The following is a 27,075-nucleotide window of genomic DNA, read 5'->3' as shown; positions in this document are numbered from 1 at the left end:
GGTTACGTGTTGTGTTTTCACATAGATTTGATCTGTTTTGTGTACTTCTTATTTTGTGTTTTCTGATATTATTAAAACAGAGTATTTTGGAGTAGGTAACATTCTATATTGATAAAGATACATCTGTAAGAAAGCCTTAGTAAACATAGAATGACATCCACATTTTCAAGACAAAACTTACTGTTACATTATAACTCTGTAATCACTGAAAAAGGGAGGCTTTGAAACAAAAACGAATAAAAAGTTAAAAAGAAGATGATACCAAATATCGAGTGATGAGGATATAGAATGTGAGGACTAAATGGGAAATCATTTGGAATGATCAACAGTATGCAAATAGAAAAGACAGTTTTGTGGTAAAATCACACTTGAAATGTTAGTGACAAGCAGTGCTGCTTTAAAAAGCAGGACATTTTGTGGCAGTTGGTAAAAAGTACAAGATGCGCATACTTTCGAAAATCTTGTCGCAACAGTTTTAGTTCTTTTTTTATCATTTTGCTTGTTTGCAAAATATTTTGTTAAGCATAAAATGGCCAAAATTCTTTTGAAATTTATCATAGATTTGAAAAATTCCAAAGTTTTCATGGAAGAATGACCATACAGTGAGCACATTTTTGCAAAGTTTTGTGTGTATGAAAAAAGGCATTTTTCTCCAAGTTTGCAATCGTGGGCCAAAGATTTGAATGTCACTCCTAAATAGATATTCTTGAAGATTGAAATGTATATATATATTGTACACATAGTTAAAAAATAGCGACAATAACATTTATAATGAAAACCATTGAGCCTCAATAATTTTTTTCACCCCCTCATTTTGTCTCAAACAGCACCTATCGGTAGCGTGGCCGAGCGGTCTAAGGCGCTGGATTTAGGCTCCAGTCTCGCAAGAGGCGTGGGTTCAAATCCCACCGCTGCCATATCTGTATTTTCAAGATGACATCGTAGTGAAGTTACGTATTTTGTTTTCACAAAGATTTTATCTGTTTTGTTTGCTTCTTATTTTGTCTTATCTGATATTATTAAAAAAGAGTATTTTGGAGTAGGTAACATTCTATATTGATAAAGATACATCTGTAAGAAAGTCTTAGTAAACATAGAATGACATCCACATTTTCAAGACATTACTTACTGTTACATTATAACTCTGTAATCACTGAAAAAGGGAGGCTTTGAAACAAAAACGAATAAAAATTTAAAAAGAAGATGATACCAAATATCGAGTGATGAGGATATAGAAAGTGAGGACTAAATGGGAAATCATTTGGAATGATCAACAGTATGCAAATAGAAAAGACAGTTTTGTGGTAAAATCACACTTGAAATGTTAGTGACAAGCAGTGCTGCTTTAAAAAGCAGGACATTTTGTGGCAGTTGGAAAAAAGTACAAGATGCGCATACTTTCGAAAATCTTGTCGCAACAGTTTTAGTTCTTTTTTTATCATTTTGCTTGTTTGCAAAATATTTTGTTAAGCATAATATGGCCAAAATTCTTTTGAAATTAATCATAGATTTGAAAAATTCCAAAGTTTTCATGGAAGAATGACCATACAGTGAGCACATTTTTGCAAAGTTTTGTGTGTATGAAAAAAGGCATTTTTCTCCAAGTTTGCAATCGTGGGCCAAAGATTTGAATGTCACTCCTAAATAGATATTCTTGAAGATTGAAATGTATATATATATTGTACACATAGTTAAAAAATAGCGACAATAACATTTATAATGAAAACCATTGAGCCTCAATAATTTTTTTCACCCCCTCATTTTGTCTCAAACAGCACCTATTGGTAGCGTGGCCGAGCGGTCTAAGGCGCTGGATTTAGGCTCCAGTCTCGCAAGAGGCGTGGGTTCAAATCCCACCGCTGCCGTATCTGTATTTTCAAGATGACATCTTAGTTGTAATTTACGTGTTTTGTTTTCACAAAGATTTTATCTGTTTTGTTTGTTTCTTATTTTGTGTTATCTGATATTATTAAAACAGAGTATTTTGGAGTAGGTAACATTCTATATTGAAAATAATACATCTGTTAGAAAGCCTTAGTAAACATAGAATGACATCCACATTTTCAAGACAAAACTTACTGTTACATTATAACTCTGTAATCACTGAAAAAGGGAGGCTTTGAAACAAAAACGAATCAAAATTTAAAAAGAAGATGATACCAAATATCGAGTGATGAGGATATAGAATGTGAGGACTAAATGGGAAATCATTTGGAATGATCAACAGTATGCAAATAGAAAAGACAGTTTTGTGGTAAAATCACACTTGAAATGTTAGTGACAAGCAGTGCTGCTTTAAAAAGCAGGACATTTTGTGGCAGTTGGTAAAAAGTACAAGATGCGCATACTTTCGAAAATCTTGTCGCAACAGTTTTAGTTCTTTTTTTATCATTTTGCTTGTTTGCAAAATATTTTGTTAAGCATAAAATGGCCAAAATTCTTTTGAAATTTATCATAGATTTGAAAAATTCCAAAGTTTTCATGGAAGAATGACCATACAGTGAGCACATTTTTGCAAAGTTTTGTGTGTATGAAAAAAGGCATTTTTCTCCAAGTTTGCAATCGTGGGCCAAAGATTTGAATGTCACTCCTAAATAGATATTCTTGAAGATTGAAATGTATATATATATTGTACACATAGTTAAAAAATAGCGACAATAACATTTATAATGAAAACCATTGAGCCTCAATAATTTTTTTCACCCCCTCATTTTGTCTCAAACAGCACCTATCGGTAGCGTGGCCGAGCGGTCTAAGGCGCTGGATTTAGGCTCCAGTCTCGCAAGAGGCGTGGGTTCAAATCCCACCGCTGCCATATCTGTATTTTCAAGATGACATCGTAGTGAAGTTACGTATTTTGTTTTCACAAAGATTTTATCTGTTTTGTTTGCTTCTTATTTTGTCTTATCTGATATTATTAAAAAAGAGTATTTTGGAGTAGGTAACATTCTATATTGATAAAGATACATCTGTAAGAAAGTCTTAGTAAACATAGAATGACATCCACATTTTCAAGACATTACTTACTGTTACATTATAACTCTGTAATCACTGAAAAAGGGAGGCTTTGAAACAAAAACGAATAAAAATTTAAAAAGAAGATGATACCAAATATCGAGTGATGAGGATATAGAAAGTGAGGACTAAATGGGAAATCATTTGGAATGATCAACAGTATGCAAATAGAAAAGACAGTTTTGTGGTAAAATCACACTTGAAATGTTAGTGACAAGCAGTGCTGCTTTAAAAAGCAGGACATTTTGTGGCAGTTGGAAAAAAGTACAAGATGCGCATACTTTCGAAAATCTTGTCGCAACAGTTTTAGTTCTTTTTTTATCATTTTGCTTGTTTGCAAAATATTTTGTTAAGCATAATATGGCCAAAATTCTTTTGAAATTAATCATAGATTTGAAAAATTCCAAAGTTTTCATGGAAGAATGACCATACAGTGAGCACATTTTTGCAAAGTTTTGTGTGTATGAAAAAAGGCATTTTTCTCCAAGTTTGCAATCGTGGGCCAAAGATTTGAATGTCACTCCTAAATAGATATTCTTGAAGATTGAAATGTATATATATATTGTACACATAGTTAAAAAATAGCGACAATAACATTTATAATGAAAACCATTGAGCCTCAATAATTTTTTTCACCCCCTCATTTTGTCTCAAACAGCACCTATTGGTAGCGTGGCCGAGCGGTCTAAGGCGCTGGATTTAGGCTCCAGTCTCGCAAGAGGCGTGGGTTCAAATCCCACCGCTGCCGTATCTGTATTTTCAAGATGACATCTTAGTTGTAATTTACGTGTTTTGTTTTCACAAAGATTTTATCTGTTTTGTTTGTTTCTTATTTTGTGTTATCTGATATTATTAAAACAGAGTATTTTGGAGTAGGTAACATTCTATATTGAAAATAATACATCTGTTAGAAAGCCTTAGTAAACATAGAATGACATCCACATTTTCAAGACAAAACTTACTGTTACATTATAACTCTGTAATCACTGAAAAAGGGAGGCTTTGAAACAAAAACGAATCAAAATTTAAAAAGAAGATGATACCAAATATCGAGTGATGAGGATATAGAATGTGAGGACTAAATGGGAAATCATTTGGAATGATCAACAGTATGCAAATAGAAAAGACAGTTTTGTGGTAAAATCACACTTGAAATGTTAGTGACAAGCAGTGCTGCTTTAAAAAGCAGGACATTTTGTGGCAGTTGGTAAAAAGCACAAGATGCGCATACTTTCGAAAATCTTGTCGCAACAGTTTTAGTTCTTTTTTTATCATTTTGCTTGTTTGCAAAATATTTTGTTAAGCATAATATGGCCAAAATTCTTTTGAAATTAATCATAGATTTGAAAAATTCCAAAGTTTTCATGGAAGAATGACCATACAGTGAGCACATTTTTGCAAAGTTTTGTGTGTATGAAAAAAGGCATTTTTCTCCAAGTTTGCAATCGTGGGCCAAAGATTTGAATGTCACTCCTAAATAGATATTCTTGAAGATTGAAATGTATATATATATTGTACACATAGTTAAAAAATAGCGACAATAACATTTATAATGAAAACCATTGAGCCTCAATAATTTTTTTCACCCCCTCATTTTGTCTCAAACAGCACCTATCGGTAGCGTGGCCGAGCGGTCTAAGGCGCTGGATTTAGGCTCCAGTCTCGCAAGAGGCGTGGGTTCAAATCCCACCGCTGCCATATCTGTATTTTCAAGATGACATCGTAGTGAAGTTACGTATTTTGTTTTCACAAAGATTTTATCTGTTTTGTTTGCTTCTTATTTTGTCTTATCTGATATTATTAAAACAGAGTATTTTGGAGTAGGTAACATTCTATATTGATAAAGATACATCTGTAAGAAAGTCTTAGTAAACATAGAATGACATCCACATTTTCAAGACATTACTTACTGTTACATTATAACTCTGTAATCACTGAAAAAGGGAGGCTTTGAAACAAAAACGAATAAAAATTTAAAAAGAAGATGATACCAAATATCGAGTGATGAGGATATAGAATGTGAGGACTAAATGGGAAATCATTTGGAATGATCAACAGTATGCAAATAGAAAAGACAGTTTTGTGGTAAAATCACACTTGAAATGTTAGTGACAAGCAGTGCTGCTTTAAAAAGCAGGACATTTTGTGGCAGTTGGAAAAAAGTACAAGATGCGCATACTTTCGAAAATCTTGTCGCAACAGTTTTAGTTCTTTTTTTATCATTTTGCTTGTTTGCAAAATATTTTGTTAAGCATAATATGGCCAAAATTCTTTTGAAATTAATCATAGATTTGAAAAATTCCAAAGTTTTCATGGAAGAATGACCATACAGTGAGCACATTTTTGCAAAGTTTTGTGTGTATGAAAAAAGGCATTTTTCTCCAAGTTTGCAATCGTGGGCCAAAGATTTGAATGTCACTCCTAAATAGATATTCTTGAAGATTGAAATGTATATATATATTGTACACATAGTTAAAAAATAGCGACAATAACATTTATAATGAAAACCATTGAGCCTCAATAATTTTTTTCACCCCCTCATTTTGTCTCAAACAGCACCTATCGGTAGCGTGGCCGAGCGGTCTAAGGCGCTGGATTTAGGCTCCAGTCTCGCAAGAGGCGTGGGTTCAAATCCCACCGCTGCCATATCTGTATTTTCAAGATGACATCGTAGTGAAGTTACGTATTTTGTTTTCACAAAGATTTTATCTGTTTTGTTTGCTTCTTATTTTGTCTTATCTGATATTATTAAAACAGAGTATTTTGGAGTAGGTAACATTCTATATTGATAAAGATACATCTGTAAGAAAGTCTTAGTAAACATAGAATGACATCCACATTTTCAAGACATTACTTACTGTTACATTATAACTCTGTAATCACTGAAAAAGGGAGGCTTTGAAACAAAAAAGAAAAAAAATTTAAAAAGAAGATGATACCAAATATCGAGTGATGAGGATATAGAATGTGAGGACTAAATGGGAAATCATTTGGAATGATCAACAGTATGCAAATAGAAAAGACAGTTTTGTGGTAAAATCACTCTTGAAATGTTAGTGACAAGCAGTGCTACTTTAAAAAGCAGGACATTTTGTGGCAGTTGGTAAAAAGCACAAGATGCGCAAACTTTCAAAAATCTTGTCGCAACAGTTTTAGTTCTTTTTTTATCATTTTGCTTGTTTGCAAAATATTTTGTTAAGCATAAAATGGCCAAAATTCTTTTGAAATTAATCATAGATTTGAAAAATTCCAAAGTTTTCATGGAAGAATGACCATACAGTGAGCACATTTTTGCAAAGTTTTGTGTGTATGAAAAAAGGCATTTTTCTCCAAGTTTGCAATCGTGGGCCAAAGATTTGAATGTCACTCCTAAATAGATATTCTTGAAGATTGAAATGTATATATATATTGTACACATAGTTAAAAAATAGCGACAATAACATTTATAATGAAAACCATTGAGCCTCAATAATTTTTTTCACCCCCTCATTTTGTCTCAAACAGCACCTATTGGTAGCGTGGCCGAGCGGTCTAAGGCGCTGGATTTAGGCTCCAGTCTCGCAAGAGGCGTGGGTTCAAATCCCACCGCTGCCATATCTGTATTTTCAAGATGACATCTTAGTTAATTTACGTGTTTTGTTTTCACAAAGATTTTATCTGTTTTGTTTGCTTCTTATTTTGTGTTATCTGATATTATTAAAACAGAGTATTTTGGAGTAGGTAACATTCTATACTGAAAATAATACATCTGTTAGAAAGCCTTAGTAAACATAGAATGACATCCACATTTTCAAGACAAAACTTACTGTTACATTATAACTCTGTAATCACTGAAAAAGGGAGGCTTTGAAACAAAAACGAATAAAAAGTTAAAAAGAAGATGATACCAAATATCGAGTGATGAGGAAATAGAATGTGAGGACTAAATGGGAAATCATTTGGAATGATCAACAGTATGCAAATAGAAAAGACAGTTTTGTGGTAAAATCACACTTGAAATGTTAGTGACAAGCAGTGCTGCTTTAAAAAGCAGGACATTTTGTGGCAGTTGGTAAAAAGTACAAGATGCGCATACTTTCGAAAATCTTGTCGCAACAGTTTTAGTTCTTTTTTTATCATTTTGCTTGTTTGCAAAATATTTTGTTAAGCATAAAATGGCCAAAATTCTTTTGAAATTTATCATAGATTTGAAAAATTCCAAAGTTTTCATGGAAGAATGACCATACAGTGAGCACATTTTTGCAAAGTTTTGTGTGTATGAAAAAAGGCATTTTTCTCCAAGTTTGCAATCGTGGGCCAAAGATTTGAATGTCACTCCTAAATAGATATTCTTGAAGATTGAAATGTATATATATATTGTACACATAGTTAAAAAATAGCGACAATAACATTTATAATGAAAACCATTGAGCCTCAATAATTTTTTTCACCCCCTCATTTTATCTCAAACAGCACCTATTGGTAGCGTGGCCGAGCGGTCTAAGGCGCTGGATTTAGGCTCCAGTCTCGCAAGAGCCGTGGGTTCAAATCCCACCGCTGCCATATCTGTATTTTCAAGATGACATTGTAGTGAAGTTACGTGTTTTGTTTTCACAAAGATTTTATCTGTTTTGTTTGCTTCTTATTTTGTGTTATCTGATATTATTAAAACAGAGTATTTTGGAGTAGGTAACATTCTATATTGATAAAGATACATCTGTAAGAAAGTCTTAGTAAACATAGAATGACATCCACATTTTCAAGACAAAACTTACTGTTACATTATAACTCTGTAATCACTGAAAAAGGGAGGCTTTGAAACAAAAACGAATCAAAATTTAAAAAGAAGATGATACCAAATATAGAGTGATGAGGATATAGAATGTGAGGACTAAATGGGAAATCATTTGGAATGATCAACAGTATGCAAATAGAAAAGACAGTTTTGTGGTAAAATCACACTTGAAATGTTAGTGACAAGCAGTGCTACTTTAAAAAGCAGGACATTTTGTGGCAGTTGGTAAAAAGCACAAGATGCGCAAACTTTCAAAAATCTTGTCGCAACAGTTTTAGTTCTTTTTTTATCATTTTGCTTGTTTGCAAAATATTTTGTTAAGCATAAAATGGCCAAAATTCTTTTGAAATTAATCATAGATTTGAAAAATTCCAAAGTTTTCATGGAAGAATGACCATACAGTGAGCACATTTTTGCAAAGTTTTGTGTGTATGAAAAAAGGCATTTTTCTCCAAGTTTGCAATCGTGGGCCAAAGATTTGAATGTCACTCCTAAATAGATATTCTTGAAGATTGAAATGTATATATATATTGTACACATAGTTAAAAAATAGCGACAATAACATTTATAATGAAAACCATTGAGCCTCAATAATTTTTTTCACCCCCTCATTTTATCTCAAACAGCACCTATTGGTAGCGTGGCCGAGCGGTCTAAGGCGCTGGATTTAGGCTCCAGTCTCGCAAGAGCCGTGGGTTCAAATCCCACCGCTGCCATATCTGTATTTTCAAGATGACATCTTAGTTAATTTACGTGTTTTGTTTTCACAAAGATTTTATCTGTTTTGTTTGCTTCTTATTTTGTGTTATCTGATATTATTAAAACAGAGTATTTTGGAGTAGGTAACATTCTATATTGAAAATAATACATCTGTTAGAAAGCCTTAGTAAACATAGAATGACATCCACATTTTCAAGACAAAACTTACTGTTACATTATAACTCTGTAATCACTGAAAAAGGGAGGCTTTGAAACAAAAACGAATAAAAAGTTGAAAAGAAGATGATACCAAATATCGAGTGATGAGGATATAGAATGTGAGGACTAAATGGGAAATCATTTGGAATGATCAACAGTATGCAAATAGAAAAGACAGTTTTGTGGTAAAATCACACTTGAAATGTTAGTGACAAGCAGTGCTGCTTTAAAAAGCAGGACATTTTGTGGCAGTTGGTAAAAAGCACAAGATGCGCAAACTTTCGAAAATCTCGTCGCAACAGTTTTAGTTCTTTTTTTATCATTTTGCTTGTTTGCAAAATATTTTGTTAAGCATAAAATGGCCAAAATTCTTTTGAAATTAATCATAGATTTGAAAAATTCCAAAGTTTTCATGGAAGAATGACCATACAGTGAGCACATTTTTGCAAAGTTTTGTGTGTATGAAAAAAGGCATTTTTCTCCAAGTTTGCAATCGTGGGCCAAAGATTTGAATGTCACTCCTAAATAGATATTCTTGAAGATTGAAATGTATATATATATTGTACACATAGTTAAAAAATAGCGACAATAACATTTATAATGAAAACCATTGAGCCTCAATAATTTTTTTCACCCCCTCATTTTATCTCAAACAGCACCTATTGGTAGCGTGGCCGAGCGGTCTAAGGCGCTGGATTTAGGCTCCAGTCTCGCAAGAGCCGTGGGTTCAAATCCCACCGCTGCCATATCTGTATTTTCAAGATGACATTGTAGTGAAGTTACGTGTTTTGTTTTCACAAAGATTTTATCTGTTTTGTTTGCTTCTTATTTTGTGTTATCTGATATTATTAAAACAGAGTATTTTGGAGTAGGTAACATTCTATATTGATAAAGATACATCTGTAAGAAAGTCTTAGTAAACATAGAATGACATCCACATTTTCAAGACAAAACTTACTGTTACATTATAACTCTGTAATCACTGAAAAAGGGAGGCTTTGAAACAAAAACGAATCAAAATTTAAAAAGAAGATGATACCAAATATAGAGTGATGAGGATATAGAATGTGAGGACTAAATGGGAAATCATTTGGAATGATCAACAGTATGCAAATAGAAAAGACAGTTTTGTGGTAAAATCACACTTGAAATGTTAGTGACAAGCAGTGCTACTTTAAAAAGCAGGACATTTTGTGGCAGTTGGTAAAAAGCACAAGATGCGCAAACTTTCAAAAATCTTGTCGCAACAGTTTTAGTTCTTTTTTTATCATTTTGCTTGTTTGCAAAATATTTTGTTAAGCATAAAATGGCCAAAATTCTTTTGAAATTAATCATAGATTTGAAAAATTCCAAAGTTTTCATGGAAGAATGACCATACAGTGAGCACATTTTTGCAAAGTTTTGTGTGTATGAAAAAAGGCATTTTTCTCCAAGTTTGCAATCGTGGGCCAAAGATTTGAATGTCACTCCTAAATAGATATTCTTGAAGATTGAAATGTATATATATATTGTACACATAGTTAAAAAATAGCGACAATAACATTTATAATGAAAACCATTGAGCCTCAATAATTTTTTTCACCCCCTCATTTTATCTCAAACAGCACCTATTGGTAGCGTGGCCGAGCGGTCTAAGGCGCTGGATTTAGGCTCCAGTCTCGCAAGAGCCGTGGGTTCAAATCCCACCGCTGCCATATCTGTATTTTCAAGATGACATCTTAGTTAATTTACGTGTTTTGTTTTCACAAAGATTTTATCTGTTTTGTTTGCTTCTTATTTTGTGTTATCTGATATTATTAAAACAGAGTATTTTGGAGTAGGTAACATTCTATATTGAAAATAATACATCTGTTAGAAAGCCTTAGTAAACATAGAATGACATCCACATTTTCAAGACAAAACTTACTGTTACATTATAACTCTGTAATCACTGAAAAAGGGAGGCTTTGAAACAAAAACGAATAAAAAGTTGAAAAGAAGATGATACCAAATATCGAGTGATGAGGATATAGAATGTGAGGACTAAATGGGAAATCATTTGGAATGATCAACAGTATGCAAATAGAAAAGACAGTTTTGTGGTAAAATCACACTTGAAATGTTAGTGACAAGCAGTGCTGCTTTAAAAAGCAGGACATTTTGTGGCAGTTGGTAAAAAGCACAAGATGCGCAAACTTTCGAAAATCTCGTCGCAACAGTTTTAGTTCTTTTTTTATCATTTTGCTTGTTTGCAAAATATTTTGTTAAGCATAAAATGGCCAAAATTCTTTTGAAATTAATCATAGATTTGAAAAATTCCAAAGTTTTCATGGAAGAATGACCATACAGTGAGCACATTTTTGCAAAGTTTTGTGTGTATGAAAAAAGGCATTTTTCTCCAAGTTTGCAATCGTGGGCCAAAGATTTGAATGTCACTCCTAAATAGATATTCTTGAAGATTGAAATGTATATATATATTGTACACATAGTTAAAAAATAGCGACAATAACATTTATAATGAAAACCATTGAGCCTCAATAATTTTTTTCACCCCCTCATTTTGTCTCAAACCGCACCTATCGGTAGCGTGGCCGAGCGGTCTAAGGCGCTGGATTTAGGCTCCAGTCTCGCAAGAGGCGTGGGTTCAAATCCCACCGCTGCCATATCTGTATTTTCAAGATGACATTGTAGTGAAGTTACGTGTTTTGTTTTCACAAAGATTTTATCTGTTTTGTTTGCTTCTTATTTTGTGTTATCTGATATTATTAAAACAGAGTATTTTGGAGTAGGTAACATTCTATATTGATAAAGATACATCTGTAAGAAAGTCTTAGTAAACATAGAATGACATCCACATTTTCAAGACAAAACTTACTGTTACATTATAACTCTGTAATCACTGAAAAAGGGAGGCTTTGAAACAAAAACGAATCAAAATTTAAAAAGAAGATGATACCAAATATCGAGTGATGAGGATATAGAATGTGAGGACTAAATGGGAAATCATTTGGAATGATCAACAGTATGCAAATAGAAAAGACAGTTTTGTGGTAAAATCACACTTGAAATGTTAGTGACAAGCAGTGCTACTTTAAAAAGCAGGACATTTTGTGGCAGTTGGTAAAAAGCACAAGATGCGCAAACTTTCAAAAATCTTGTCGCAACAGTTTTAGTTCTTTTTTTATCATTTTGCTTGTTTGCAAAATATTTTGTTAAGCATAAAATGGCCAAAATTCTTTTGAAATTAATCATAGATTTGAAAAATTCCAAAGTTTTCATGGAAGAATGACCATACAGTGAGCACATTTTTGCAAAGTTTTGTGTGTATGAAAAAAGGCATTTTTCTCCAAGTTTGCAATCGTGGGCCAAAGATTTGAATGTCACTCCTAAATAGATATTCTTGAAGATTGAAATGTATATATATATTGTACACATAATTAAAAAATAGCGACAATAACATTTATAATGAAAACCATTGAGCCTCAATAATTTTTTTCACCCCCTCATTTTGTCTCAAACAGCACCTATTGGTAGCGTGGCCGAGCGGTCTAAGGCGCTGGATTTAGGCTCCAGTCTCGCAAGAGGCGTGGGTTCAAATCCCACCGCTGCCATATCTGTATTTTCAAGATGACATCTTAGTTAATTTACGTGTTTTGTTTTCACAAAGATTTTATCTGTTTTGTTTGCTTCTTATTTTGTGTTATCTGATATTATTAAAACAGAGTATTTTGGAGTAGGTAACATTCTATACTGAAAATAATACATCTGTTAGAAAGCCTTAGTAAACATAGAATGACATCCACATTTTCAAGACAAAACTTACTGTTACATTATAACTCTGTAATCACTGAAAAAGGGAGGCTTTGAAACAAAAACGAATAAAAAGTTAAAAAGAAGATGATACCAAATATCGAGTGATGAGGATATAGAATGTGAGGACTAAATGGGAAATCATTTGGAATGATCAACAGTATGCAAATAGAAAAGACAGTTTTGTGGTAAAATCACACTTGAAATGTTAGTGACAAGCAGTGCTGCTTTAAAAAGCAGGACATTTTGTGGCAGTTGGTAAAAAGTACAAGATGCGCATACTTTCGAAAATCTTGTCGCAACAGTTTTAGTTCTTTTTTTATCATTTTGCTTGTTTGCAAAATATTTTGTTAAGCATAAAATGGCCAAAATTCTTTTGAAATTTATCATAGATTTGAAAAATTCCAAAGTTTTCATGGAAGAATGACCATACAGTGAGCACATTTTTGCAAAGTTTTGTGTGTATGAAAAAAGGCATTTTTCTCCAAGTTTGCAATCGTGGGCCAAAGATTTGAATGTCACTCCTAAATAGATATTCTTGAAGATTGAAATGTATATATATATTGTACACATAGTTAAAAAATAGCGACAATAACATTTATAATGAAAACCATTGAGCCTCAATAATTTTTTTCACCCCCTCATTTTGTCTCAAACAGCACCTATCGGTAGCGTGGCCGAGCGGTCTAAGGCGCTGGATTTAGGCTCCAGTCTCGCAAGAGGCGTGGGTTCAAATCCCACCGCTGCCATATCTGTATTTTCAAGATGACATCGTAGTGAAGTTACGTATTTTGTTTTCACAAAGATTTTATCTGTTTTGTTTGCTTCTTATTTTGTCTTATCTGATATTATTAAAAAAGAGTATTTTGGAGTAGGTAACATTCTATATTGATAAAGATACATCTGTAAGAAAGTCTTAGTAAACATAGAATGACATCCACATTTTCAAGACATTACTTACTGTTACATTATAACTCTGTAATCACTGAAAAAGGGAGGCTTTGAAACAAAAACGAATAAAAATTTAAAAAGAAGATGATACCAAATATCGAGTGATGAGGATATAGAAAGTGAGGACTAAATGGGAAATCATTTGGAATGATCAACAGTATGCAAATAGAAAAGACAGTTTTGTGGTAAAATCACACTTGAAATGTTAGTGACAAGCAGTGCTGCTTTAAAAAGCAGGACATTTTGTGGCAGTTGGAAAAAAGTACAAGATGCGCATACTTTCGAAAATCTTGTCGCAACAGTTTTAGTTCTTTTTTTATCATTTTGCTTGTTTGCAAAATATTTTGTTAAGCATAATATGGCCAAAATTCTTTTGAAATTAATCATAGATTTGAAAAATTCCAAAGTTTTCATGGAAGAATGACCATACAGTGAGCACATTTTTGCAAAGTTTTGTGTGTATGAAAAAAGGCATTTTTCTCCAAGTTTGCAATCGTGGGCCAAAGATTTGAATGTCACTCCTAAATAGATATTCTTGAAGATTGAAATGTATATATATATTGTACACATAGTTAAAAAATAGCGACAATAACATTTATAATGAAAACCATTGAGCCTCAATAATTTTTTTCACCCCCTCATTTTGTCTCAAACAGCACCTATTGGTAGCGTGGCCGAGCGGTCTAAGGCGCTGGATTTAGGCTCCAGTCTCGCAAGAGGCGTGGGTTCAAATCCCACCGCTGCCGTATCTGTATTTTCAAGATGACATCTTAGTTGTAATTTACGTGTTTTGTTTTCACAAAGATTTTATCTGTTTTGTTTGTTTCTTATTTTGTGTTATCTGATATTATTAAAACAGAGTATTTTGGAGTAGGTAACATTCTATATTGAAAATAATACATCTGTTAGAAAGCCTTAGTAAACATAGAATGACATCCACATTTTCAAGACAAAACTTACTGTTACATTATAACTCTGTAATCACTGAAAAAGGGAGGCTTTGAAACAAAAACGAATCAAAATTTAAAAAGAAGATGATACCAAATATCGAGTGATGAGGATATAGAATGTGAGGACTAAATGGGAAATCATTTGGAATGATCAACAGTATGCAAATAGAAAAGACAGTTTTGTGGTAAAATCACACTTGAAATGTTAGTGACAAGCAGTGCTGCTTTAAAAAGCAGGACATTTTGTGGCAGTTGGTAAAAAGCACAAGATGCGCATACTTTCGAAAATCTTGTCGCAACAGTTTTAGTTCTTTTTTTATCATTTTGCTTGTTTGCAAAATATTTTGTTAAGCATAATATGGCCAAAATTCTTTTGAAATTAATCATAGATTTGAAAAATTCCAAAGTTTTCATGGAAGAATGACCATACAGTGAGCACATTTTTGCAAAGTTTTGTGTGTATGAAAAAAGGCATTTTTCTCCAAGTTTGCAATCGTGGGCCAAAGATTTGAATGTCACTCCTAAATAGATATTCTTGAAGATTGAAATGTATATATATATTGTACACATAGTTAAAAAATAGCGACAATAACATTTATAATGAAAACCATTGAGCCTCAATAATTTTTTTCACCCCCTCATTTTGTCTCAAACAGCACCTATCGGTAGCGTGGCCGAGCGGTCTAAGGCGCTGGATTTAGGCTCCAGTCTCGCAAGAGGCGTGGGTTCAAATCCCACCGCTGCCATATCTGTATTTTCAAGATGACATCGTAGTGAAGTTACGTATTTTGTTTTCACAAAGATTTTATCTGTTTTGTTTGCTTCTTATTTTGTCTTATCTGATATTATTAAAACAGAGTATTTTGGAGTAGGTAACATTCTATATTGATAAAGATACATCTGTAAGAAAGTCTTAGTAAACATAGAATGACATCCACATTTTCAAGACATTACTTACTGTTACATTATAACTCTGTAATCACTGAAAAAGGGAGGCTTTGAAACAAAAACGAATAAAAATTTAAAAAGAAGATGATACCAAATATCGAGTGATGAGGATATAGAATGTGAGGACTAAATGGGAAATCATTTGGAATGATCAACAGTATGCAAATAGAAAAGACAGTTTTGTGGTAAAATCACACTTGAAATGTTAGTGACAAGCAGTGCTGCTTTAAAAAGCAGGACATTTTGTGGCAGTTGGAAAAAAGTACAAGATGCGCATACTTTCGAAAATCTTGTCGCAACAGTTTTAGTTCTTTTTTTATCATTTTGCTTGTTTGCAAAATATTTTGTTAAGCATAATATGGCCAAAATTCTTTTGAAATTAATCATAGATTTGAAAAATTCCAAAGTTTTCATGGAAGAATGACCATACAGTGAGCACATTTTTGCAAAGTTTTGTGTGTATGAAAAAAGGCATTTTTCTCCAAGTTTGCAATCGTGGGCCAAAGATTTGAATGTCACTCCTAAATAGATATTCTTGAAGATTGAAATGTATATATATATTGTACACATAGTTAAAAAATAGCGACAATAACATTTATAATGAAAACCATTGAGCCTCAATAATTTTTTTCACCCCCTCATTTTGTCTCAAACAGCACCTATCGGTAGCGTGGCCGAGCGGTCTAAGGCGCTGGATTTAGGCTCCAGTCTCGCAAGAGGCGTGGGTTCAAATCCCACCGCTGCCATATCTGTATTTTCAAGATGACATCGTAGTGAAGTTACGTATTTTGTTTTCACAAAGATTTTATCTGTTTTGTTTGCTTCTTATTTTGTCTTATCTGATATTATTAAAACAGAGTATTTTGGAGTAGGTAACATTCTATATTGATAAAGATACATCTGTAAGAAAGTCTTAGTAAACATAGAATGACATCCACATTTTCAAGACATTACTTACTGTTACATTATAACTCTGTAATCACTGAAAAAGGGAGGCTTTGAAACAAAAAAGAAAAAAAATTTAAAAAGAAGATGATACCAAATATCGAGTGATGAGGATATAGAATGTGAGGACTAAATGGGAAATCATTTGGAATGATCAACAGTATGCAAATAGAAAAGACAGTTTTGTGGTAAAATCACTCTTGAAATGTTAGTGACAAGCAGTGCTACTTTAAAAAGCAGGACATTTTGTGGCAGTTGGTAAAAAGCACAAGATGCGCAAACTTTCAAAAATCTTGTCGCAACAGTTTTAGTTCTTTTTTTATCATTTTGCTTGTTTGCAAAATATTTTGTTAAGCATAAAATGGCCAAAATTCTTTTGAAATTAATCATAGATTTGAAAAATTCCAAAGTTTTCATGGAAGAATGACCATACAGTGAGCACATTTTTGCAAAGTTTTGTGTGTATGAAAAAAGGCATTTTTCTCCAAGTTTGCAATCGTGGGCCAAAGATTTGAATGTCACTCCTAAATAGATATTCTTGAAGATTGAAATGTATATATATATTGTACACATAGTTAAAAAATAGCGACAATAACATTTATAATGAAAACCATTGAGCCTCAATAATTTTTTTCACCCCCTCATTTTGTCTCAAACAGCACCTATTGGTAGCGTGGCCGAGCGGTCTAAGGCGCTGGATTTAGGCTCCAGTCTCGCAAGAGGCGTGGGTTCAAATCCCACCGCTGCCATATCTGTATTTTCAAGATGACATCTTAGTTAATTTACGTGTTTTGTTTTCACAAAGATTTTATCTGTTTTGTTTGCTTCTTATTTTGTGTTATCTGATATTATTAAAACAGAGTATTTTGGAGTAGGTAACATTCTATACTGAAAATAATACATCTGTTAGAAAGCCTTAGTAAACATAGAATGACATCCACATTTTCAAGACAAAACTTACTGTTACATTATAACTCTGTAATCACTGAAAAAGGGAGGCTTTGAAACAAAAACGAATAAAAAGTTAAAAAGAAGATGATACCAAATATCGAGTGATGAGGAAATAGAATGTGAGGACTAAATGGGAAATCATTTGGAATGATCAACAGTATGCAAATAGAAAAGACAGTTTTGTGGTAAAATCACACTTGAAATGTTAGTGACAAGCAGTGCTGCTTTAAAAAGCAGGACATTTTGTGGCAGTTGGTAAAAAGTACAAGATGCGCATACTTTCGAAAATCTTGTCGCAACAGTTTTAGTTCTTTTTTTATCATTTTGCTTGTTTGCAAAATATTTTGTTAAGCATAAAATGGCCAAAATTCTTTTGAAATTTATCATAGATTTGAAAAATTCCAAAGTTTTCATGGAAGAATGACCATACAGTGAGCACATTTTTGCAAAGTTTTGTGTGTATGAAAAAAGGCATTTTTCTCCAAGTTTGCAATCGTGGGCCAAAGATTTGAATGTCACTCCTAAATAGATATTCTTGAAGATTGAAATGTATATATATATTGTACACATAGTTAAAAAATAGCGACAATAACATTTATAATGAAAACCATTGAGCCTCAATAATTTTTTTCACCCCCTCATTTTATCTCAAACAGCACCTATTGGTAGCGTGGCCGAGCGGTCTAAGGCGCTGGATTTAGGCTCCAGTCTCGCAAGAGCCGTGGGTTCAAATCCCACCGCTGCCATATCTGTATTTTCAAGATGACATTGTAGTGAAGTTACGTGTTTTGTTTTCACAAAGATTTTATCTGTTTTGTTTGCTTCTTATTTTGTGTTATCTGATATTATTAAAACAGAGTATTTTGGAGTAGGTAACATTCTATATTGATAAAGATACATCTGTAAGAAAGTCTTAGTAAACATAGAATGACATCCACATTTTCAAGACAAAACTTACTGTTACATTATAACTCTGTAATCACTGAAAAAGGGAGGCTTTGAAACAAAAACGAATCAAAATTTAAAAAGAAGATGATACCAAATATAGAGTGATGAGGATATAGAATGTGAGGACTAAATGGGAAATCATTTGGAATGATCAACAGTATGCAAATAGAAAAGACAGTTTTGTGGTAAAATCACACTTGAAATGTTAGTGACAAGCAGTGCTACTTTAAAAAGCAGGACATTTTGTGGCAGTTGGTAAAAAGCACAAGATGCGCAAACTTTCAAAAATCTTGTCGCAACAGTTTTAGTTCTTTTTTTATCATTTTGCTTGTTTGCAAAATATTTTGTTAAGCATAAAATGGCCAAAATTCTTTTGAAATTAATCATAGATTTGAAAAATTCCAAAGTTTTCATGGAAGAATGACCATACAGTGAGCACATTTTTGCAAAGTTTTGTGTGTATGAAAAAAGGCATTTTTCTCCAAGTTTGCAATCGTGGGCCAAAGATTTGAATGTCACTCCTAAATAGATATTCTTGAAGATTGAAATGTATATATATATTGTACACATAGTTAAAAAATAGCGACAATAACATTTATAATGAAAACCATTGAGCCTCAATAATTTTTTTCACCCCCTCATTTTATCTCAAACAGCACCTATTGGTAGCGTGGCCGAGCGGTCTAAGGCGCTGGATTTAGGCTCCAGTCTCGCAAGAGCCGTGGGTTCAAATCCCACCGCTGCCATATCTGTATTTTCAAGATGACATCTTAGTTAATTTACGTGTTTTGTTTTCACAAAGATTTTATCTGTTTTGTTTGCTTCTTATTTTGTGTTATCTGATATTATTAAAACAGAGTATTTTGGAGTAGGTAACATTCTATATTGAAAATAATACATCTGTTAGAAAGCCTTAGTAAACATAGAATGACATCCACATTTTCAAGACAAAACTTACTGTTACATTATAACTCTGTAATCACTGAAAAAGGGAGGCTTTGAAACAAAAACGAATAAAAAGTTGAAAAGAAGATGATACCAAATATCGAGTGATGAGGATATAGAATGTGAGGACTAAATGGGAAATCATTTGGAATGATCAACAGTATGCAAATAGAAAAGACAGTTTTGTGGTAAAATCCCACTTGAAATGTTAGTGACAAGCAGTGCTGCTTTAAAAAGCAGGACATTTTGTGGCAGTTGGTAAAAAGCACAAGATGCGCAAACTTTCGAAAATCTCGTCGCAACAGTTTTAGTTCTTTTTTTATCATTTTGCTTGTTTGCAAAATATTTTGTTAAGCATAAAATGGCCAAAATTCTTTTGAAATTAATCATAGATTTGAAAAATTCCAAAGTTTTCATGGAAGAATGACCATACAGTGAGCACATTTTTGCAAAGTTTTGTGTGTATGAAAAAAGGCATTTTTCTCCAAGTTTGCAATCGTGGGCCAAAGATTTGAATGTCACTCCTAAATAGATATTCTTGAAGATTGAAATGTATATATATATTGTACACATAGTTAAAAAATAGCGACAATAACATTTATAATGAAAACCATTGAGCCTCAATAATTTTTTTCACCCCCTCATTTTGTCTCAAACCGCACCTATCGGTAGCGTGGCCGAGCGGTCTAAGGCGCTGGATTTAGGCTCCAGTCTCGCAAGAGGCGTGGGTTCAAATCCCACCGCTGCCATATCTGTATTTTCAAGATGACATTGTAGTGAAGTTACGTGTTTTGTTTTCACAAAGATTTTATCTGTTTTGTTTGCTTCTTATTTTGTGTTATCTGATATTATTAAAACAGAGTATTTTGGAGTAGGTAACATTCTATATTGATAAAGATACATCTGTAAGAAAGTCTTAGTAAACATAGAATGACATCCACATTTTCAAGACAAAACTTACTGTTACATTATAACTCTGTAATCACTGAAAAAGGGAGGCTTTGAAACAAAAACGAATCAAAATTTAAAAAGAAGATGATACCAAATATCGAGTGATGAGGATATAGAATGTGAGGACTAAATGGGAAATCATTTGGAATGATCAACAGTATGCAAATAGAAAAGACAGTTTTGTGGTAAAATCACACTTGAAATGTTAGTGACAAGCAGTGCTACTTTAAAAAGCAGGACATTTTGTGGCAGTTGGTAAAAAGCACAAGATGCGCAAACTTTCAAAAATCTTGTCGCAACAGTTTTAGTTCTTTTTTTATCATTTTGCTTGTTTGCAAAATATTTTGTTAAGCATAAAATGGCCAAAATTCTTTTGAAATTAATCATAGATTTGAAAAATTCCAAAGTTTTCATGGAAGAATGACCATACAGTGAGCACATTTTTGCAAAGTTTTGTGTGTATGAAAAAAGGCATTTTTCTCCAAGTTTGCAATCGTGGGCCAAAGATTTGAATGTCACTCCTAAATAGATATTCTTGAAGATTGAAATGTATATATATATTGTACACATAATTAAAAAATAGCGACAATAACATTTATAATGAAAACCATTGAGCCTCAATAATTTTTTTCACCCCCTCATTTTGTCTCAAACAGCACCTATTGGTAGCGTGGCCGAGCGGTCTAAGGCGCTGGATTTAGGCTCCAGTCTCGCAAGAGGCGTGGGTTCAAATCCCACCGCTGCCATATCTGTATTTTCAAGATGACATCTTAGTTAATTTACGTGTTTTGTTTTCACAAAGATTTTATCTGTTTTGTTTGCTTCTTATTTTGTGTTATCTGATATTATTAAAACAGAGTATTTTGGAGTAGGTAACATTCTATACTGAAAATAATACATCTGTTAGAAAGCCTTAGTAAACATAGAATGACATCCACATTTTCAAGACAAAACTTACTGTTACATTATAACTCTGTAATCACTGAAAAAGGGAGGCTTTGAAACAAAAACGAATAAAAAGTTAAAAAGAAGATGATACCAAATATCGAGTGATGAGGATATAGAATGTGAGGACTAAATGGGAAATCATTTGGAATGATCAACAGTATGCAAATAGAAAAGACAGTTTTGTGGTAAAATCACACTTGAAATGTTAGTGACAAGCAGTGCTGCTTTAAAAAGCAGGACATTTTGTGGCAGTTGGTAAAAAGTACAAGATGCGCATACTTTCGAAAATCTTGTCGCAACAGTTTTAGTTCTTTTTTTATCATTTTGCTTGTTTGCAAAATATTTTGTTAAGCATAAAATGGCCAAAATTCTTTTGAAATTTATCATAGATTTGAAAAATTCCAAAGTTTTCATGGAAGAATGACCATACAGTGAGCACATTTTTGCAAAGTTTTGTGTGTATGAAAAAAGGCATTTTTCTCCAAGTTTGCAATCGTGGGCCAAAGATTTGAATGTCACTCCTAAATAGATATTCTTGAAGATTGAAATGTATATATATATTGTACACATAGTTAAAAAATAGCGACAATAACATTTATAATGAAAACCATTGAGCCTCAATAATTTTTTTCACCCCCTCATTTTGTCTCAAACAGCACCTATTGGTAGCGTGGCCGAGCGGTCTAAGGCGCTGGATTTAGGCTCCAGTCTCGCAAGAGGCGTGGGTTCAAATCCCACCGCTGCCATATCTGTATTTTCAAGATGACATCTTAGTTAATTTACGTGTTTTGTTTTCACAAAGATTTTATCTGTTTTGTTTGCTTCTTATTTTGTGTTATCTGATATTATTAAAACAGAGTATTTTGGAGTAGGTAACATTCTATACTGAAAATAATACATCTGTTAGAAAGCCTTAGTAAACATAGAATGACATCCACATTTTCAAGACAAAACTTACTGTTACATTATAACTCTGTAATCACTGAAAAAGGGAGGCTTTGAAACAAAAACGAATAAAAAGTTAAAAAGAAGATGATACCAAATATCGAGTGATGAGGAAATAGAATGTGAGGACTAAATGGGAAATCATTTGGAATGATCAACAGTATGCAAATAGAAAAGACAGTTTTGTGGTAAAATCACACTTGAAATGTTAGTGACAAGCAGTGCTGCTTTAAAAAGCAGGACATTTTGTGGCAGTTGGTAAAAAGTACAAGATGCGCATACTTTCGAAAATCTTGTCGCAACAGTTTTAGTTCTTTTTTTATCATTTTGCTTGTTTGCAAAATATTTTGTTAAGCATAAAATGGCCAAAATTCTTTTGAAATTTATCATAGATTTGAAAAATTCCAAAGTTTTCATGGAAGAATGACCATACAGTGAGCACATTTTTGCAAAGTTTTGTGTGTATGAAAAAAGGCATTTTTCTCCAAGTTTGCAATCGTGGGCCAAAGATTTGAATGTCACTCCTAAATAGATATTCTTGAAGATTGAAATGTATATATATATTGTACACATAGTTAAAAAATAGCGACAATAACATTTATAATGAAAACCATTGAGCCTCAATAATTTTTTTCACCCCCTCATTTTGTCTCAAACAGCACCTATTGGTAGCGTGGCCGAGCGGTCTAAGGCGCTGGATTTAGGCTCCAGTCTCGCAAGAGGCGTAGGTTCAAATCCCACCACTGCCATATCTGTATTTTCAAGATGACATCTTAGTTAATTTACGTGTTTTGTTTTCACAAAGATTTTATCTGTTTTGTTTGCTTCTTATTTTGTGTTATCTGATATTATTAAAACAGAGTATTTTGGAGTAGGTAACATTCTATACTGAAAATAATACATCTGTTAGAAAGCCTTAGTAAACATAGAATGACATCCACATTTTCAAGACAAAACTTACTGTTACAAGCAGTGCTGCTTTAAAAAGCAGGACATTTTGTGGCAGTTGGTAAAAAGCACAAGATGCGCAAACTTTCGAAAATCTCGTCGCAACAGTTTTAGTTCTTTTTTTATCATTTTGCTTGTTTGCAAAATATTTTGTTAAGCATAAAATGGCCAAAATTCTTTTGAAATTAATCATAGATTTGAAAAATTCCAATGTTTTCATGGAAGAATGACCATACAGTGAGCACATTTTTGCAAAGTTTTGTGTGTATGAAAAAAGGCATTTTTCTCCAAGTTTGCAATCGTGGGCCAAAGATTTGAATGTCACTCCTAAATAGATATTCTTGAAGATTGAAATGTATATATATATTGTACACATAGTTAAAAAATACATTATATCTCTGTAATCACTGAAAAAGGGAGGCTTTGAAACAAAAACGAATCAAAATTTAAAAAGAAGATGATACCAAATATCGAGTGATGAGGATATAGAATGTGAGGACTAAATGGGAAATCATTTGGAATGATCAACAGTATGCAAATAGAAAAGACAGTTTTGTGGTAAAATCACACTTGAAATGTTAGTGACAAGCATTGCTACTTTAAAAAGCAGGACATTTTGTGGCAGTTGGTAAAAAGCACAAGATGCGCAAACTTTCAAAAATCTTGTCGCAACAGTTTTAGTTCTTTTTTTATCATTTTGCTTGTTTGCAAAATATTTTGTTAAGCATAATATGGCCAAAATTCTTTTGAAATTAATCATAGATTTGAAAAATTCCAAAGTTTTCATGGAAGAATGACCACACAGTGAGCACATTTTTGCAAAGTTTTGTGTGTATGAAAAAAGGCATTTTTCTCCAAGTTTGCAATCGTGGGCCAAAGATTTGAATGTCACTCCTAAATAGATATTCTTGAAGATTGAAATGTATATATATATTGTACACATAGTTAAAAAATAGCGACAATAACATTTATAATGAAAACCATTGAGCCTCAATAATTTTTTTCACCCCCTCATTTTGTCTCAAACAGCACCTATTGGTAGCGTGGCCGAGCGGTCTAAGGCGCTGGATTTAGGCTCCAGTCTCGCAAGAGGCGTGGGTTCAAATCCCACCGCTGCCATATCTGTATTTTCAAGATGACATCTTAGTTAATTTACGTGTTTTGTTTTCACAAAGATTTTATCTGTTTTGTTTGCTTCTTATTTTGTGTTATCTGATATTATTAAAACAGAGTATTTTGGAGTAGGTAACATTCTATACTGAAAATAATACATCTGTTAGAAAGCCTTAGTAAACATAGAATGACATCCACATTTTCAAGACAAAACTTACTGTTACATTATAACTCTGTAATCACTGAAAAAGGGAGGCTTTGAAACAAAAACGAATAAAAAGTTAAAAAGAAGATGATACCAAATATCGAGTGATGAGGAAATAGAATGTGAGGACTAAATGGGAAATCATTTGGAATGATCAACAGTATGCAAATAGAAAAGACAGTTTTGTGGTAAAATCACACTTGAAATGTTAGTGACAAGCAGTGCTGCTTTAAAAAGCAGGACATTTTGTGGCAGTTGGTAAAAAGTACAAGATGCGCATACTTTCGAAAATCTTGTCGCAACAGTTTTAGTTCTTTTTTTATCATTTTGCTTGTTTGCAAAATATTTTGTTAAGCATAAAATGGCCAAAATTCTTTTGAAATTTATCATAGATTTGATAAATTCCAAAGTTTTCATGGAAGAATGACCATACAGTGAGCACATTTTTGCAAAGTTTTGTGTGTATGAAAAAAGGCATTTTTCTCCAAGTTTGCAATCGTGGGCCAAAGATTTGAATGTCACTCCTAAATAGATATTCTTGAAGATTGAAATGTATATATATATTGTACACATAGTTAAAAAATAGCGACAATAACATTTATAATGAAAACCATTGAGCCTCAATAATTTTTTTCACCCCCTCATTTTGTCTCAAACAGCACCTATTGGTAGCGTGGCCGAGCAGTCTAAGGCGCTGGATTTAGGCTCCAGTCTCGCAAGAGGCGTGTGTTCAAATCCCACCGCTGCCATATCTGTATTTTCAAGATGACATCGTAGTGAAGTTACGTGTTTTGTTTTCACAAAGATTTTATCTGTTTTGTTTGTTTCTTATTTTGTGTTATCTGATATTATTAAAACAGAGTATTTTGGAGTAGGTAACATTCTATATTGATAAAGATACATCTGTAAGAAAGTCTTAGTAAACATAGAATGACATCCACATTTTCAAGACAAAACTTACTGTTACATTATAACTCTGTAATCACTGAAAAAGGGAGGCTTTGAAACAAAAACGAATCAAAATTTAAAAAGAAGATGATACCAAATATCGAGTGATGAGGATATAGAATGTGAGGACTAAATGGGAAATCATTTGGAATGATCAACAGTATTCAAATAGAAAAGACAGTTTTGTGGTAAAATCACACTTGAAATGTTAGTGACAAGCAGTGCTACTTTAAAAAGCAGGACATTTTGTGGCAGTTGGTAAAAAGCACAAGATGCGCAAACTTTCAAAAATCTTGTCGCAACAGTTTTAGTTCTTTTTTTATCATTTTGCTTGTTTGCAAAATATTTTGTTAAGCATAAAATGGCCAAAATTCTTTTGAAATTAATCATAGATTTGAAAAATTCCAAAGTTTTCATGGAAGAATGACCATACAGTGAGCACATTTTTGCAAAGTTTTGTGTGTATGAAAAAAGGCATTTTTCTCCAAGTTTGCAATCGTGGGCCAAAGATTTGAATGTCACTCCTAAATAGATATTCTTGAAGATTGAAATGTATATATATATTGTACACATAGTTAAAAAATAGCGACAATAACATTTATAATGAAAACCATTGAGCCTCAATAATTTTTTTCACCCCCTCATTTTGTCTCAAACAGCACCTATTGGTAGCGTGGCCGAGCGGTCTAAGGCGCTGGATTTAGGCTCCAGTCTCGCAAGAGGCGTGGGTTCAAATCCCACCGCTGCCGTATCTGTATTTTCAAGATGACATCTTAGTTGTAATTTACGTGTTTTGTTTTCACAAAGATTTTATCTGTTTTGTTTGTTTCTTATTTTGTGTTATCTGATATTATTAAAACAGAGTATTTTGGAGTAGGTAACATTCTATATTGAAAATAATACATCTGTTAGAAAGCCTTAGTAAACATAGAATGACATCCACATTTTCAAGACAAAACTTACTGTTACATTATAACTCTGTAATCACTGAAAAAGGGAGGCTTTGAAACAAAAACGAATAAAAAGTTAAAAAGAAGATGATACCAAATATCGAGTGATGAGGATATAGAATGTGAGGACTAAATGGGAAATCATTTGGAATGATCAACAGTATGCAAATAGAAAAGACAGTTTTGTGGTAAAATCCCACTTGAAATGTTAGTGACAAGCAGTGCTGCTTTAAAAAGCAGGACATTTTGTGGCAGTTGGTAAAAAGTACAAGATGCGCATACTTTCGAAAATCTTGTCGCAACAGTTTTAGTTCTTTTTTTATCATTTTGCTTGTTTGCAAAATATTTTGTTAAGCATAAAATGGCCAAAATTCTTTTGAAATTTATCATAGATTTGAAAAATTCCAAAGTTTTCATGGAAGAATGACCATACAGTGAGCACATTTTTGCAAAGTTTTGTGTGTATGAAAAAAGGCATTTTTCTCCAAGTTTGCAATCGTGGGCCAAAGATTTGAATGTCACTCCTAAATAGATATTCTTGAAGATTGAAATGTATATATATATTGTACACATAGTTAAAAAATAGCGACAATAACATTTATAATGAAAACCATTGAGCCTCAACAATTTTTTTCACCCCCTCATTTTGTCTCAAACAGCACATATTGGTAGCGTGGCCGAGCGGTCTAAGGCGCTGGATTTAGGCTCCAGTCTCGCAAGAGGCGTGGGTTCAAATCCCACCGCTGCCATATCTGTATTTTCAAGATGACATCTTAGTTAATTTACGTGTTTTGTTTTCACAAAGATTTTATCTGTTTTGTTTGCTTCTTATTTTGTGTTATGTGATATTATTAAAACAGAGTATTTTGGAGTAGGTAACATTCTATATTGAAAATAATACATCTGTTAGAAAGCCTTAGTAAACATAGAATG

General features: G+C 32.8%; 26 non-coding genes across 26 annotated transcripts; all 26 read left to right on the top strand.

Moving 5' to 3' along the window:
* The first annotated feature begins 835 nt into the window (after positions 1 to 835).
* Positions 836 to 917, top strand: TRNAL-UAG (transfer RNA leucine (anticodon UAG)). Its single transcript has one exon. It is a non-coding gene; the product is annotated as a tRNA-Leu (tRNA).
* An 866-nt stretch (positions 918 to 1,783) lies between these two features.
* Positions 1,784 to 1,865, top strand: TRNAL-UAG (transfer RNA leucine (anticodon UAG)). Its single transcript has one exon. It is a non-coding gene; the product is annotated as a tRNA-Leu (tRNA).
* An 868-nt stretch (positions 1,866 to 2,733) lies between these two features.
* On the top strand, positions 2,734 to 2,815 carry TRNAL-UAG (transfer RNA leucine (anticodon UAG)). The gene has a single exon. It is a non-coding gene; the product is annotated as a tRNA-Leu (tRNA).
* An 866-nt stretch (positions 2,816 to 3,681) lies between these two features.
* On the top strand, positions 3,682 to 3,763 carry TRNAL-UAG (transfer RNA leucine (anticodon UAG)). Its single transcript has one exon. It is a non-coding gene; the product is annotated as a tRNA-Leu (tRNA).
* Positions 3,764 to 4,631: 868 nt separating this feature from the next.
* On the top strand, positions 4,632 to 4,713 carry TRNAL-UAG (transfer RNA leucine (anticodon UAG)). The gene has a single exon. It is a non-coding gene; the product is annotated as a tRNA-Leu (tRNA).
* Positions 4,714 to 5,579: 866 nt separating this feature from the next.
* On the top strand, positions 5,580 to 5,661 carry TRNAL-UAG (transfer RNA leucine (anticodon UAG)). The gene has a single exon. It is a non-coding gene; the product is annotated as a tRNA-Leu (tRNA).
* An 866-nt stretch (positions 5,662 to 6,527) lies between these two features.
* Positions 6,528 to 6,609, top strand: TRNAL-UAG (transfer RNA leucine (anticodon UAG)). The gene has a single exon. It is a non-coding gene; the product is annotated as a tRNA-Leu (tRNA).
* An 866-nt stretch (positions 6,610 to 7,475) lies between these two features.
* On the top strand, positions 7,476 to 7,557 carry TRNAL-UAG (transfer RNA leucine (anticodon UAG)). The gene has a single exon. It is a non-coding gene; the product is annotated as a tRNA-Leu (tRNA).
* An 866-nt stretch (positions 7,558 to 8,423) lies between these two features.
* TRNAL-UAG (transfer RNA leucine (anticodon UAG)) lies at positions 8,424 to 8,505 on the top strand. The gene has a single exon. It is a non-coding gene; the product is annotated as a tRNA-Leu (tRNA).
* Positions 8,506 to 9,371: 866 nt separating this feature from the next.
* TRNAL-UAG (transfer RNA leucine (anticodon UAG)) lies at positions 9,372 to 9,453 on the top strand. Its single transcript has one exon. It is a non-coding gene; the product is annotated as a tRNA-Leu (tRNA).
* An 866-nt stretch (positions 9,454 to 10,319) lies between these two features.
* TRNAL-UAG (transfer RNA leucine (anticodon UAG)) lies at positions 10,320 to 10,401 on the top strand. The gene has a single exon. It is a non-coding gene; the product is annotated as a tRNA-Leu (tRNA).
* Positions 10,402 to 11,267: 866 nt separating this feature from the next.
* Positions 11,268 to 11,349, top strand: TRNAL-UAG (transfer RNA leucine (anticodon UAG)). The gene has a single exon. It is a non-coding gene; the product is annotated as a tRNA-Leu (tRNA).
* Positions 11,350 to 12,215: 866 nt separating this feature from the next.
* On the top strand, positions 12,216 to 12,297 carry TRNAL-UAG (transfer RNA leucine (anticodon UAG)). The gene has a single exon. It is a non-coding gene; the product is annotated as a tRNA-Leu (tRNA).
* Positions 12,298 to 13,163: 866 nt separating this feature from the next.
* On the top strand, positions 13,164 to 13,245 carry TRNAL-UAG (transfer RNA leucine (anticodon UAG)). The gene has a single exon. It is a non-coding gene; the product is annotated as a tRNA-Leu (tRNA).
* Positions 13,246 to 14,111: 866 nt separating this feature from the next.
* TRNAL-UAG (transfer RNA leucine (anticodon UAG)) lies at positions 14,112 to 14,193 on the top strand. Its single transcript has one exon. It is a non-coding gene; the product is annotated as a tRNA-Leu (tRNA).
* Positions 14,194 to 15,061: 868 nt separating this feature from the next.
* Positions 15,062 to 15,143, top strand: TRNAL-UAG (transfer RNA leucine (anticodon UAG)). The gene has a single exon. It is a non-coding gene; the product is annotated as a tRNA-Leu (tRNA).
* An 866-nt stretch (positions 15,144 to 16,009) lies between these two features.
* TRNAL-UAG (transfer RNA leucine (anticodon UAG)) lies at positions 16,010 to 16,091 on the top strand. The gene has a single exon. It is a non-coding gene; the product is annotated as a tRNA-Leu (tRNA).
* An 866-nt stretch (positions 16,092 to 16,957) lies between these two features.
* On the top strand, positions 16,958 to 17,039 carry TRNAL-UAG (transfer RNA leucine (anticodon UAG)). The gene has a single exon. It is a non-coding gene; the product is annotated as a tRNA-Leu (tRNA).
* An 866-nt stretch (positions 17,040 to 17,905) lies between these two features.
* TRNAL-UAG (transfer RNA leucine (anticodon UAG)) lies at positions 17,906 to 17,987 on the top strand. Its single transcript has one exon. It is a non-coding gene; the product is annotated as a tRNA-Leu (tRNA).
* An 866-nt stretch (positions 17,988 to 18,853) lies between these two features.
* On the top strand, positions 18,854 to 18,935 carry TRNAL-UAG (transfer RNA leucine (anticodon UAG)). The gene has a single exon. It is a non-coding gene; the product is annotated as a tRNA-Leu (tRNA).
* An 866-nt stretch (positions 18,936 to 19,801) lies between these two features.
* Positions 19,802 to 19,883, top strand: TRNAL-UAG (transfer RNA leucine (anticodon UAG)). Its single transcript has one exon. It is a non-coding gene; the product is annotated as a tRNA-Leu (tRNA).
* Positions 19,884 to 20,749: 866 nt separating this feature from the next.
* TRNAL-UAG (transfer RNA leucine (anticodon UAG)) lies at positions 20,750 to 20,831 on the top strand. Its single transcript has one exon. It is a non-coding gene; the product is annotated as a tRNA-Leu (tRNA).
* An 866-nt stretch (positions 20,832 to 21,697) lies between these two features.
* Positions 21,698 to 21,779, top strand: TRNAL-UAG (transfer RNA leucine (anticodon UAG)). The gene has a single exon. It is a non-coding gene; the product is annotated as a tRNA-Leu (tRNA).
* Positions 21,780 to 23,963: 2,184 nt separating this feature from the next.
* TRNAL-UAG (transfer RNA leucine (anticodon UAG)) lies at positions 23,964 to 24,045 on the top strand. Its single transcript has one exon. It is a non-coding gene; the product is annotated as a tRNA-Leu (tRNA).
* Positions 24,046 to 25,859: 1,814 nt separating this feature from the next.
* TRNAL-UAG (transfer RNA leucine (anticodon UAG)) lies at positions 25,860 to 25,941 on the top strand. The gene has a single exon. It is a non-coding gene; the product is annotated as a tRNA-Leu (tRNA).
* An 868-nt stretch (positions 25,942 to 26,809) lies between these two features.
* Positions 26,810 to 26,891, top strand: TRNAL-UAG (transfer RNA leucine (anticodon UAG)). Its single transcript has one exon. It is a non-coding gene; the product is annotated as a tRNA-Leu (tRNA).
* Positions 26,892 to 27,075: the final 184 nt, after the last annotated feature.

This window comes from Ascaphus truei, assembly GCF_040206685.1.
Source record: "Ascaphus truei isolate aAscTru1 chromosome 23 unlocalized genomic scaffold, aAscTru1.hap1 SUPER_23_unloc_1, whole genome shotgun sequence".
NCBI classification, from domain to species: Eukaryota; Metazoa; Chordata; class Amphibia; order Anura; family Ascaphidae; genus Ascaphus; species Ascaphus truei.
This window is presented reverse-complemented; position numbering and strand designations above follow the sequence as displayed.